Genomic DNA, 15,463 nt, shown 5'->3' on the forward strand with positions numbered 1-15,463 from the left:
TATTTTGACTCCTCATTGCCAGCAAGATGTGTTTCTTTGGCTGCTTTTGTGATTGTAATCACACATAATGGCCTACCTCAGAGAATCCTTCCCCTCTGCCTGACTTTAAAAGTAAAGTGCCTTTGTTCAGAAACTCATCCACCTGTAGATGGCAAGAAGGAAGAAATTAACACAGCCCCCAGCCAGAGGCTTGCCATTCTTGGAGATATTTGCAAGATTAAATACCTTTTTACTCTGTTTCACCTCCCTCATCTTTGATCCATGAAAGAACCTGGCATCCAGACTCCAACAAGATGGTTATATGGAGACATTAGTCTACCATCTTCACTATCAGCTGGCTTTCTGAATAAAGTCCTATTCCTTGCTTCAACACTTCCTCCCTCAGATTCACTGGCCTCTCATGTGGCAAACAGAGCGAGCTTGGACTCAGCAACACTGTGTGTGTTTTGGGATTATTTCCTACCTCAGCACAATATAGGGATTTTATACTTCTTACTGCATTATATGCTTTTATGTTCATTTGAAAATGTCTAGAAAATCATTATTCAAATAAACACCTGGTCTGGATAAAAAGATAATTAAAAAAGACTTGGCAAGGCTATTTCATCTTTATCCTTTTTTTGGTCTCATTGCTCATAAACTCAAAGCATCAAAAAGCCACATAAGTACCCAAATTGCACTGCTCTGGGCAAATTTAGTTCCATCCACATTCTAGATATGGTCTCAAGCAGCTAAGAACTCTCCTGCACTATCCCAAAAATCAACAGCAACATCTTAATTAAAAATAATAACTAATTAATCCCTAAGTAATTTTGGACACTTGTACGATAAAAACCAAATGAACTCATTAAGCCATTTCCGAAAGGCAAGAGGTTGCTGACAATATACCCATCAGGCTAATTAAAAAAAGAATATTCAAACAGAAAAGTTGGCTCAATTGATTGATTGCTTGGAGAGTAACAACATCCTTAGCCTATGACATTCAGGTTTCAATGAGAACCTATTATTAGATACAAATTTGTACAAGTAATATATGCAAGAGAGAAAATATAAACTACTAGTTTATGTCAAAATCACTGCAGGTATTCATTTTTTAAAAGGGGAGTTTTTTTAATTAAAAATAAAATATACATGATAAACCTCAGTGAAAGAAAATATGTAAACCAATTTGACATATAACTTTACTAACCTAAGGAGTCAGATATAGTTTTTATTTTCATTCACTCAGGAAATACCTCATTTCCAGGAACAACAAAGGATTACAAAAATAAATAAAATACAACATCTGCTCTTATGTAAAGGAACTGTGCGTATTCTATATAGGAAGGATGGTAGCTTTGACTAAACATAGATGATTTACCCTACTGTTATTACTGACAAGCAATTTGTTATTACTTGTATGGCTGAAACCTAGTAATATACTTGTCAGAGTAAAATTAATGAGTCAAAATGTTATACAAATATTTTAAGCATTTTGATGCATAATGCCACAATATCTTTTATAATAACCTTATAATTTCATATTACCACTTATAAAATCATATCCCCCATACACTCACTAAAACTCACTAACATGATGTGTTATAATTAAAAAACAAACAAAAAACAGAGCCCATTAATGTGCTTATATTTGATTGCTGAAGTTAAATTCTCAACCTCCTGACACCTTAAAAGCTATAATTCTAACCACGAACTTAACCTTCAGTGTCATCTAAAGGAATTTTACGAGAATACCTATGGCTTGTTACATCACTAACATTCTGATTCAGTAGTCCTTATGTAGGCTACCTGTGCGTCTCTATTTCGGAAAAGGAGCTGGGCTCATTTAAAGATGGGCCTTCATTTACTGTAACTACCTCCCGAGTTCTGCTCTTATGTTTACAGGCAAAACCTCTGCATAAGTACCAGAGGGTGAACTGTCAAGGACTCACATGTATCACAAGTCCTACCCACGGCCAAGCTTGACTGATGATTAGTGAAATATGAAAATAAGAAACCATCACCACTGGCTGCTGAGGGAACATTAGAAATTATTGTGTGCCCTCAAAGTTGGCTTTCCTTATCTGGAAACATGTATACACAAAGCACACAAGCCAGGACATTATTTTGATGCTGACAAAGCAAACACAGTCATTGTCACCTTCCTGCTCTCTCCCCATGAAATCTGGAGAAGGTTCGTAGGCCAGCATTAATATCTGGGGTCCCTGATTAGTCAGATTCAGTTCCCTGAGAAATTCCTTCTTTGGGGTTTTACTGTCTCCATTAACTGCATGAATTTTAGAACATTATTAATTAAAATAATGCTGATGTTACTGAAATAGACACTAGCCATTTTTTTGGTGACCAATCTTTAAATAGCAATTTACATTAAATGATTTGATTGACCAAAAGTGATAAACTAGTTCATGATAATATTTTTTCCTAAGAAGTTATACTTTTCTGTGGATGAGTTGAATTTCTTAAAAATCTCAATGATAAAGTTGGAGTTCTGTTTAGAGAGCAGAAAATGAGTGAAAAAGAAAGAAGCAATGAAGAAACTGCATGCTTACTTGCCATTACTTGTGCTTTGCTTTCAGACAGATTGTGAAAGATAGAGCCTGTGCCTTCCACTCACTAATTCAGAATCCAAACTCATCTAAAGGTGATAGATCCTATTTTTTAAGACAGAGGACAGCTTCTCAAACATGAATGTGACAAGAGTATCTCAGGTTACCTGGGCTTTTGCTTTGAGATATTTCCTATGACATTTCCTCTTCCCAGACCTAATGGTGGCCCCATAGTGAGTGCCTGCCATGACTGCTGGGGAATTGAGTGGTTAGAGGAAACCTTCCCTCTACTGAAACTGAGCAGAATGCTGTGGGGCTCGCAAGCACAGAAGCCTTTTGTCCCCAGTTTCTTGTATGTGTAGGTAATAGTCTCCAGGCTCAGTAACTTTCCCTGAGTTCTGAAGTGCAGGTTCAAATAGCTGCTAGTCAGGTAAGGGAGGGAACGCAGAGATGAAGAGCACCCAGGAAACAAGAGTGCAGTCTTGGGACAAGGCTAGTTCCTCCTCAGGGGACACATATAACATCTTTGTGCTCTTTTGCAGACTAAAACCTCAACAAATGAAAGATGTTACTTGAGGAAGCAGTCTTCATTCCAGAGAGAAGGTCACAGTTTGATAACCTGGAGAACCACAGAAGGTCATCGGAAGACCAGATGAGGCCAGACCTTGCACCCTCTGATTCCTATCAGCAACTCCACCCTTGAACCATTGCTATGAAACTGCTCACCAAATCCCTCTGGGTTAAGACACACAGTTTTGAGGACCTTAGCCCACTGTGCCCTCCTTTGCCTGGCAAAGAAATAATGCCTTTTTTTTTTTTTTTTTTACTTCACCCATCTTCTGCCTCTGAGATTTGATTAGGCACCGGTGCACAGAGTCTAAGATTCACCATCATAAATACTAAAGCAAACAATCCAGAGAGTATCTGTGTTGAGCAATCACCAGTCAAGGGCAGCGCATGTTTTAGATTCTGCCTCTCCCTGCCCTGACGTTTCTAAGGCACTTGTTCCATGGTGGCTTGTATGATCTCTGTTGCTGTGCACTAAAGTCAAGGCCTCTGTCTTCATAAATTAACCACATTTCCCATTTCCAAGTAAATTCTGACTGGTCTTCTGTTAGCTCTATATCTAAATTTAGCAGCTCTCACCGCTGGTGGATTCCTGCTGGCACTTTCACAAAGACAAGAGAGTTCCTTTCACTGTCGGCCACCACGGATATCCTGTCATCTTCTACTTATTCAGCACTTGAGGTACAGCAGTACTTATGCCTGGAACAAAGCACTATTCTAGTCAAGAAAGCACTCACTCCTACCTCAGTTCAATTTGCTTTCACTCATCTACCATGGTGAGATGCGGGAGATCTTAATGAGGGTTTTGAATAGTTTCTTCAGGTTGTAAAAATTTATTCTAGGAAACAATGTATGAACCAGAGGACCTACTGAGGTTTTAACTTTTGCTTAAGTTATTTCCCCATCTTGGCCACCTCATGCGAAGAGCTGACTCATTGGAAAAGACCCTGATGCTGGGAGGGATTGGGGGCAGGAGGAGAAGGGGACGACAGAGGATGAGACGGCTGACAGACATCACCAACTCGATGGACATGAGTTTGAGTGAACTCCGGGAGATAGTGATGGACAGGGAGGCCTGGCGTGCTGCGATTCATGGGGTTGCAAAGAGTCAGACACGACTGAGCGACTGAACTGAACTGAACTGAACTGAAGAGCAAGAGATGATTCACCATTCCAGCATTTCTTTTTCTTGCTAATAAGACTTTATCTTTGTTGCAATTTGGGGTGTGTTTAGGGAAAGTAAATTTGACTGTGTGCAACAATTCTAACTTGGTCAGTAAGTGATCCCCTGTTCAGGGCTCATTCATGTTCCAGTTCTGACACCTACTAAATGTATAGCAATTTTTGAGCAATTTTTGTTTTGTTTTTAGTGTAACTGAGTCTCAATCTCCTTATCTGTAAAAGGGTCATAATTTTAATACTATTCTGACACAGTTGCCAAAATGACAACACAAGCTACTCAGTGTGATTATTGGAAATATACATATCAATTTTATCAACCTGATTAAAACTCTTAAATATACTACCATTAATTTTTGATAAGATGCAAGATCCTTAGTGGTGCTTATAAAGCTTTGAATATTTTGATCCTCTTCTCACTTCAAATTAAACTCCTCATTATTTTGCCTTCCTCTTCCTTTGTATCTGTCTCAGCATAAATAACCTCTGTAAGAAATTAGTAAGGTTTCCTAAAGTCCTCAATTACTTTTCCTAAATTCTTTCTTCTTGGTAAACATCATGGCAGATTTTCTTTTCCATGGATTGCCAAGGCAACATCTCCCACCTCACACTTCACTCTGCAATGTGATGTTGCCCCTCCTCCTGTGTGTTGATTTTATATCTGCAACTTTACTATATTCATTGATTAGCTCTAGTAATTTTCTGGTGGAGTCTTTAGGGTTTTCTATGTAGAGGATTATGTCATCTGCAAACAGTGTGAGTTTTACTTCTTCTTTTCCAATTTGGATTCTTTTAATTTCTTTTTCTGCTCTGATTGTTGTGGCCAAAACTTTCAAAACTGTTGAATAGTAGAGGTGAAAGTGGGCACCCTTGTCTTGTTCCTGACTTTAGGGAAAATGCTTTCAATTTTTCACCATTGAGGATAATGTTTGCTGTGGGTTTGTCATATATAGCTTTTATTATGTTGAGGTATGTTCCTTCTATTCCTGCTTTCTGGGGAGTTTTTATCATAAATGGATGTTGAATTTTGTCAAAGGCTTTCTTTGCATCTATTGAGATAATCATATGGCTTTTATTTTTCAATTTGTTAATGTGGTGTATTACATTGATTGATTTGCAGATATTAAAGAATCCTTGCATCCCTGGGATAAAGCCCACTTGGTCATGGTATTTATCTATTCAGTTTTTAGTTTATTTGTGTATTTATTCATTTTTTTCTCACTAGCCATTTAGTAAACATGGATGAAGCTTCAATTAAGTTCTGGGCCTTGCGCACAGAAATGTAGACATAGAGATGAATGAGGAAACATTTGCTTCCCCCTCAAGATACCCACAGGCTAGCTGCAAAGATAGACACGCAAACAAACAGTACAACTTCTTTAGTACAACAGTAAAAGCATTAGAGAACATATTCTTTCATCATTTATGACCTACATTTTGAAGGTGAATGGGAATTTTCCAGGAAGGAAATAAAAGGTAATGACCATTAGTAAAAGATAGGAGAGAGCAGCTGGTAGTTAGAAAAGATTAGCACTGTTGAATAATTGAATGTGAATGTAAGGTATAGCTGGAGATATCCCTGGTGATGTAATCAAGGCCAGGTTATAGGATGTTAGGGTTTTTATTTATTGTTTAAAACTGAAGTGTATTTGACATATAACATTGTGTGAATTCAACCTGTAAAACACATTGATTTGATACATATTTATTATAGTATGATTGACATCATAGCAATAATTAGCTTCTTTATCATGTCATAAAATTTTCATTTGTTTTTAGTGGCTAGAATAATCAAGACCTAGTCAGGTAGAGAAAGACAAATGATGTATGACACCACTTATATGTGGAATATAAAAACACCACACTAGTAAAATAAGAGAGTAAAATGGTGGTTACTAGGGGATGGGGGTGAGGGGGATAGAACAAATGTTTAAGGATACAAACTTGCAATGAGTAGTAAATAAGTCCTAGAGATGTAATGCATAGTATGGTAAATAGAGGCAACAATACTGTATTATAATCATCAAACTTATCAAGAAACATGCTAGGTTGTTTAGACTTGTTCTGGAAGGGAACAGGGAGCTATTAAGGGGGTTTCATTAAAAGAGAAAAATAATCAGGATTTTTCCTCCAAATGATCAATTTTGAAGCAATATAAAGGAAGGATTAAAGAATAAATTTCAGAAGGAACACTATGACAGGGGCCTTTCTAAAAGTGAACTATGTTGGAAGAGACCTAAATTAATAAAGTGGCAGCAGGAATGAGAGGTGAGAGGTTCAGAGATATATCTAGAAGGCAGAATCTGCTGATCCTAAACATAGTTTCTTAAAATTTTATTTTACTTTGGAGTATAGTTGATAAACAATGTTGTGTTAGTTTCAGGTGTACAGCAGTGATTCAGTTATACACACATTTATTCTTTGTCAGTGCTTTCCTATATAGGTTATTACACAGCATTGGATAGAATTCATTGTGTTATACAGTAGGTCCTCGAGGCTTACTCATTTTAAATATAGTAGTGTGCACATGTCAAGCCCAAACACCCTGACTATAAATTTCCCCCATCCTTCCCTCCCTGGCAACCATAAATTCTTTCTGTAAGTCTGTGAGTCTGTATCTGCTTTATACATTACTTCATTTGCATCATTTGTTTTAAGATTCTACATATAAGGGATATAATATGGTATTTCTACTTCTCTTTCAAACTTACTTCAGTAAGTAAGACAGTCTCTAGGTCCATCCATGATGCAAAAGACATTATTTCATTCTTTCTAATATCTGAGTAATATGCCATTGTATATATTTACCACATCTTCTTTATCCATGCCTCTGTTTATGGACATTTAGGTTGCTTGCATATCTTGGCTACTGTAAATTGTGCTGCAATGAACACGGGTGCATATATCCTTTCAGACCACGTTTATTTCTGGATATATGCCAAGAAGTGAGATTGCTGGATCATACGGTAACCCTATTTTTAGTTTTTAAAGGAACCTCCTTACTCTTCTGCACAGTGGCTGTACCAATTTATATTGCCTGAAGATTTTTCGATGATGGCCATTATGATTGGTATAAGGGATTATTGTTAATTTAATGTAAGATATAAAGAAATAAAGTATTGTGTTCTTGCTTGTGTTCCAGATTCTTAATGCAAGAAACAATGCAAATTATGGTGCAGATAAACGTATAGAAACCAGGATGAGATACTGTTTGAATATGAAGATCAAAGCATATTTCCTAGAAAAAAATTTTAAATAACAAGTAAAAAGTTATAAATCATTATTGGATATTTGGAGTTTGATATGGGTATGAGATCATCAGGGAACATAATAAAATGTTGGATACAATTTGACTCTCAAAGAGATGTCTGGGAAAACTGTATTGATTTGGGAATTGGCAAACGTGATGTTTAAAACCATATTATTAGATAAAATTAAAATGAATTTAGTAGCATTTCTTGAGTGAGAAGAAAACTGAATATAAAGCTGTGGGAAATATAAAGATTTAAGTGTCTTAAGGAAGAAATTACAGTGTATAAGACTAACAAATAATGGTAACTAATATTGCATAAAATTAAGGAAAATGCCACAGGGCTAAGGGAGAAAAATATTTCAAGGAAAAAAAAATCAGTCAAAGATTTGAAATTCAGCAAGGATGCCAAGAGTGATAACTAAATATTCAGAAGTCATTGGTCATGTTTTTCCAGAAAGGGTTATTCAGTGGTGGGAACAAAAGTCAAACACTAAATTAACCAGTGGAGAGGCAGGGAGGAAACAGAATGACTACAAACTGCTTTTCAACAATATTGGGTTGAAGGGGGATATGCTTGGAAATGAATTAAAATCAATGTATACACGTATTTATTGTGTATATTATCAAACCTAAGGTATCACGATTTGAATCTAAGTCACCATTACTTTATGTATCAACAAAAGAGAAAAAAAATACCTTGAAAGTATAATACAATACTGTTTATAACATAGAGTATTATTAAATATTTATGTCACTGTGGTATGTAAACAAAGACGAAAATAAAAGCCAAATGTCAAGCAATGAGAACTATTGTTCATTATTCTTACTGCCTAACTATCTACCAGCAATGTAAGACTTCATTAATGATGCATGCATACATGCTAAGTCACTTCAGTCGTGTCTGATTCTTTGCAACCCCATGGATTGTAGCCCACCAGGCTCCTCTGTCCATGGGATTCTCCAGCCAAGAATACTGGAGTGGTTGCCATGCCCTCCTCCAGGGGATCTCCCCGACCTAAGGATTGAACCTGTATCTCTTATGTCTCCTGCATTGGCAGGTGGGTTCTTCACTACTAAAGCACTAAAATATCAGAAAGGAGAAAATGTGAGAAATTATGTGTCTTATGATCAATCATAATGATATAATACATTCAATGTATAAATGAGTATATATGTGTATGTATGTATAATGTAGATTCTCAGAAACTAAAAGGAAGAGTTAAAGTAAATATTAACAACTTACATATTCCTATAAGTGCAAACATAAGTATATATTATTAACTGATTCTTTATGTCCAAAATTATCCTTAATATTTAGTATTAATATATATTTAACATCTTTAATTAGCCTTTAGACTTGAAAAAAGTGAACTGAGGTTTTCATTTGATTTTGGAAACATGAAGTACATTTTGAAAAAAAAAGGAGTAGCTTTAAAAGTAGCACTTTTAAAGGGGAAAACATATTTCAAGGACTTCTGAATTTCTATTATCTAGATGAGAGATTAATAACAACTTTAATATTACTGTTTTTGTAAAACTCAGACTGCACCAGGTTTTCAAGCCTGCTGGAATAAACTGAATTTTTTAAATAAGAAGTGTTTTAGGTTACCCTTTTTGCATCAAGAAGAACATCCATTAGTGTTACAAACATTGTTCTGTATCATTTCTCGGTTTTCAAAGTTGACATTATGAAAGAAGTTACCAGAAAAAAATATTCAGATTTTGCTTATTTGATATGAACACCAAAATTTAGCAGTCAGTTTGACTCCTGCTAATGAGCTAAATAACTACCCCTCTCAGGGAATGACAAACTACTTAAAGTTTTCTTTCTCAACCAAAAGTAATATGTAAAGATACTGAATGACTTATGGAGCTGATAATGAGTTCTCTTATTTTTCTCCACTGATAAGTTCAAAGCTATAATTTAATTTAAAATGAGGGTTACCATATCTAGATTAGTGTATTTTTATCAGATAATTATTGATTTTGACCGAAATTACTGAGCAGACACATGCTAAGAAAATTTTTTCATGTGATATTAAGCACAAAATGTGACAGAAGTGATCAAAATTGTAAAGCATCTTAAACAGTGGGCAAAGGGCAGAGGTTCTTTCTATGTATCATTTTAATATTATTACAGACAATCAAGATACACGTTAGTGTGCTTACAATTAAATATAGGTATGAAAAACGAGACTGCAATTAATGAAGTAAATAAGATTATAGCAGCAGAAAACCTGGAGTTATTATTTAAAACCTAAACCTATGCTATATCTAACTGAAATAATTATAACCAAAATAACAAACACAGTCACAACAGAGTAGTATGATATAAAGAATATATATGTATATACATATATGCACACACACACACACACACATATATATAGTAGAGTTTATATCACTCAAGATGTATTCGAGTTTTATATATATATATATAATATGATTATATATATATATATAATATGATTATATATATATATATATATATATATATATATATATATATTTGAAATTGGGGACCCAAAAGAGTGATCAGAATTTGTAAAAATAAATAGCATTATCCAAATCTCAGATTATGAAATATAATGGGAACTGATTTTAGGACTAAAAAAATAAAAAATCCAGTTTCATAAATAAGTAGTAGTAAACTTGGCTTGATTAGCTCAAGTTACTTAGGGTCAAAAATGGATGTTCATTTAAGTAGACATAACTAAGTTTTCTAATAGATATTTGTCATAAAGCCATTGTCTTTGTAAAATTGTCTCACATGCTCTTTTCAGCACCTAAACATCCTCCATAAATTTCTTGCTCCTTTTTCTCCATGTTGTGCCTCCTTATTAAAAAAAAATCGCCAGTCTATGTCTGAAGCAGGATGCAGCATGCTTGGGGCTGGTGCATGGGGATGACCCAGAGAGATGTTATGGGAGGGAGGTGGGAGGGGGGTTCATGTTTGGGAACGCATGTAAGAATTAAAGATATTAAAATAAAAAAAAATAAATAAAATTAAAAAAAATTAACAAAACCCCCCAAACTTCCCCTGACCATGTTATTTCATCTAGTTCTGGCCCCATTAAATTCCTTTTTATTATAGAACTTCTCAAAAAATTTTTTTCCTATCTTCAATTCTTCACCAAATGTTTTATTTTTCTTTATAGTGGCTTCATTGAAATATAATTCACATAACATACAGTTTACCTACTTAGTGGGTATAACTCACTGTTTTACTATATAGGGAGAAATACACAGCCATCATTATTCTCAATTTTATAGTCTCCATCACCACAAAAAGAAACCATGAACTCTTTAGGTATTATCATCTTATATTCACATTAAGCCCTCAACTCAAACCTAAGTAACCCTTAACCTGCTTTCTGTCTCTATGAATATGTCTCTGCTTAGTCACTTTAGACCTCTCTGACTCTTTGTGACCTTCTGGACTGTAGCCACCAGGCTCTTCTGTCCATGGGATCTGCCAGGCAATAATATTGGAGTGGGTTGCCATGTCCTTCTCCAGGGGATCTTCCTGATCCAGGGATTGAAACTGGGTCTCCTGCATTGCAGGTGAATTCTTTACCACTGAGCCACCAGGAAAACCCCTCTTGTCTCTACAGATTTACCCATTCTGGACAATTCACATACTACCTGGCATTCTGTGACTAGCTGCTTTCACTTAATATCATGGTTTCAAAATTCATAAATATTGTAGCATGTATCACTATTCCATCACTTTTTTTTTTTGTTCCCCAATTTTATTAGGATATAATTGGCACATGGAATTGTGGAAGCTTAAGGTATACAGTATAATGATTTGACTTACATATATTATGAAATGATTACTGCAATAAATTTAGTTATCTATCATATCATATAGATATGAAACAAGGAAAACAATTTCTTGTGATGAGAACTCTTGGAATTTGCTCTATTAACTTCTTTCAATTGTACCACACAGCAGTATTAACCATAGTCATTGTGTTATATATTAGATCTCCAGGACAATAACTATATTGTATAACTGGAAGTTTTTACTTTCTGACCACCTCATTCCATATCCTCTCTTCTTGGACTCTTGATCTGGGCTTGTTGATGTATACCTATCCTGGTATCAAGTTAAAACTGTTTTTATTATTGTGGGTTTAGAGTAAGTCTTGTTGTTGAAGATTGTAATTTATGCAAATATTCTTCTTTTTCAGTATTATTTTGGCTATTCTGAATCTTATGCATTTCTGTATTAATCTTACTATTAGCACATCAACTTAAAAAAATCCCTCTGGTCTTATGCTTAGATCTTTAATCTATTTTGTGTTTATTTTTGTGTACGGTGTTAAAAAGTGTTCTAGTTTCATTCTTTTACAAGTGGTTGACCAGTTTTCCCAGCACCACTTGTTAAAGAGATTGTCTTTTCTCCATTGTATATTCTTCCCTCCTTTGTCAAAGATAAGGTGTCCATAGGTGTGTGGTTTTATCTCTGGGCTTTCTATTTTGTTCAATTAATCTATATTTCTGTCTTTGTGCCAGTACCATACTGTCTTGATGTACCATACTGTCTTGATGACTGTGGCTTTATAGTAGAGCCTGAAGTCAGGCAGGTTGATTCCTCCAGTTCCATTCTTCTTTTATTTTTATTTTTTTTTTTTTTAGTTTTTTATTTTTTAAATTTTAAAACCTTTAATTCTTACATGCATTCCCAAACATGAACCCCCCTCCCACCTCCCTCCCCATAACATCTTTCTGGGTCATCCCCATGCACCAGCCCCAAGCATGCTGCATCCTGCGTCAGACATAGACTGGCGATTCAATTTAAAATCTTTAATTCTTACATGCATTCCCAAACATGAACCCCCCTCCCACCTCCCTCCCCATAACATCTTTCTGGGTCATCCCCATGCACCAGCCCCAAGCATGCTGCATCCTGCGTCAGACATAGACTGGCGATTCAATTCACATGATAGTATACATGTTAGAATGTCATTCTCCCAAATCATCCCACCCTCTCCCTCTCCCTCTGAGTCCAAAAGTCCGTTATACACATCTGTGTCTCTTTCCCTGTCTTGCATACAGGGTCGTCATTGCCATCTTCCTAAATTCCATATATATGTGTTAGTATACTGTATTGGTGTTTTTCTTTCTGGCTTACTTCACTCTGTATAATCGGCTCCAGTTTCATCCATCTCATCAGAACTGATTCAAATGAATTCTTTTTAACGGCTGAGTAATATTCCATTGTGTATATGTACCACAGCTTTCTTATCCATTCATCTGCTGATGGACATCTAGGTTGTTTATAATAGCCAGGATATTCCATCACTTTTTATGACTAAATAATATTCCAGTGTATGGATATACTACATTTCATTTATCCATTTGTAAGCTGATAGAATTCAGGTTGTTTCCATCTTTTGGCTATTATTAATAAGGTTGGTATAAATATTCATCTACTAATTTTTGTGTGGATATGCATTTTAGTTTCCCTTAGGTATCTACCAAGGTGTGGAATTTCTGCATAATAAGGTAACATATGAAAATGTTTCACAAATCACCAGATTGTTTTCAAGTATGGCTATACCATTTTATGTTCCCACCAGCAGTCTATAAGGAGTTTGATACTTCTCATCCTTCAGTTCAGTTCAGTCGCACAGTTGTGTCCAAGTCTTTGCGACCCCATGAATTGCAGCACGCCAGGCCTACCTGTCTATCACCAACTCCCAGAGTTCACTCCAACTCATGTACATCGAGTTGGTGATACCATCCAGCCATCTCATCCTTTGTTGTCCCCTTCTCCTCCTGCCCTCCAATCCCTCCCAGCATCAGGGTCTTTTCCAATGAGTCAACTGTTCACATGAGGTGGCCAAAGTATTGGAGTTTCAGCTTTAGCATCAGTCCTTCCAATGAAGACCCAGGACTGATCTCCTTCAGAATGGACTGGTTGGATCTCCTTGCACTCTGAGGGACTCTCAAGAGTCTTCTCCAACACCACAGTTCAAAAAGCATCAATTCTTCGGCATTTAGCTTTCTTCACAGTCCAACTCTCACATCCTTGCTACCACTTATAATCTGACTTTTCGTTTATAGCCATATTAGTGAGTATAAAGTGAAAGAAAACTCATTGTGGTTTCAGTCTGGATTTCCCAGGTAGTTAATGATGCTGAGCATCTTTTCATGTGCTTATTGGTCATTCACATAACTTCTTTATAGAAATACTTTCAGGTTCCTCACTGGGTTGTCTTCTAATTGAACTGTAATGTTTCTGTATATCCTAGATAAAAAGTACCTTATCATAAATTTAATTTTCAAATCATTTCTTTTATCTTTTCACTTCCCTTGCTTCTCATGAAGCAGAAGTGTTTTTATTTTTGATGAAATCTAATTTAAATTTTTTCTTTTCTTGCTTATACTTTTGGTGTCATATCTAATAATCGTCTGTGAAATCTGAGGTCACAGAAATTTATCCTTGTGTTTTCTTCTAAAAGTTTTGTAGTTTCAGTTTTTATTTTTAGATGTTACATCTACTTCTAGATAAATTGTGTAATAGCATGAGGTAAGAGTCCAATTTTACTATTTTGCATGTGGCTAACCAGTTGTCCCAGCATCAGTTGTTGAAAAGACTATTCTTTCCCAGGTGAACGGTGTTGATACCTTTGCTAAAAATCAATTGACCACAGATATAAAGTTTATTTCCGGACTCTCAATCCTATTCCACTGGTCTATGTGTCTATCTTTATGGAAGTACCACACTGTTTTGACTACTATGGTTTGTAATAAGATCTGAAACTGGAGCTATGAGTCTAACAACTTTTATTTTTTAAGGCTGTTTTGGCTTTTTAAGTCCTCTGATAGAGATTGTGTTCAATCTTTAGACAAATTTGGTGAGTACTGCAATCTTATGTAGGACTTCCCTGGTGGCTCAGACAGTAAAGCATCTGTCTACAATGCAGGAGACCTGGTTCAGTCCCTGGGTTGGGAAGATCCCTTGGAGAAGGAAATGGCAATCCACTCCAGTACTATGGCCTGGAAAATCCCATGGACATAGAAGCTTGGTAGGCTATAGTCCATGGGTTGCAAAGAGTCGGACACGACTGAGTGAAGGCAATCTTATGTACCGTATTGAATTTAGTGAGCATTTTCCATTTATTTGAATCATTTTTAGTTTATTTCAACTCTTTCATTGTCTTCAATTTATATGTTTTTAATGTATTGGTTAAATTTATTATATTTTTCTTCCTGATGCTATCATAACTGGAATTGTTTTCTTACTTTTATTTTGGATTTTTCATTGCAAGTGTGTGGAAATACAACTGATTTTTGTATATTGATCATGGGACCGGCAAAACTGCTCAACTTATTAGTTCCAATACTGTTTACAGCATTCCTTAGGGTTGTCTATATACAGGATTTTGTTGTCTAGGAATAGAAATATTTTTCAGTCTTCCTTTTCAGTCTGGATGCCTTTAATTCATTTTCTTGACAAATTGCTCTGGGTAGATTTCTAGTGGATATTCTTGTCTTGTGCCTGGTCTTTAGGTGGTTAATTTGTTTTTAAATTGGTGACTCATTAATTTTCAAGTTTGAACTCATTCCTGGAAATAGACCCTCTCCTCTAGAGTGCCTTGACATCAGCCTCTTTGCCCAAGGAGGAAGAACATGTGGTTCACAGCATTCCAGATCCTCTTCTTCCTTTGGGTACTACTTGGGCTCTCACTAGTTTGTCCATATGAGATGAGGTCCCTGTCTCTAAAACACATTCTAGACCATCCTTACTGAGGCCACAGTGACCCTGAAAGCCACTCTGGTTGTTCTTGATTCTATGATTAGGTAGTGGGAACAGCAGGTGATGAGACTATCAGCCACAGTCAGATTTCCATATTTGCTCAAGCAGCTCCTACTGGTTATTAAGCCAAATTAAATCTCCTTATGA

Source organism: Ovis aries, chromosome 12 (assembly GCF_016772045.2).
Source record: "Ovis aries strain OAR_USU_Benz2616 breed Rambouillet chromosome 12, ARS-UI_Ramb_v3.0, whole genome shotgun sequence".
NCBI classification, from domain to species: domain Eukaryota; kingdom Metazoa; phylum Chordata; class Mammalia; order Artiodactyla; family Bovidae; genus Ovis; species Ovis aries.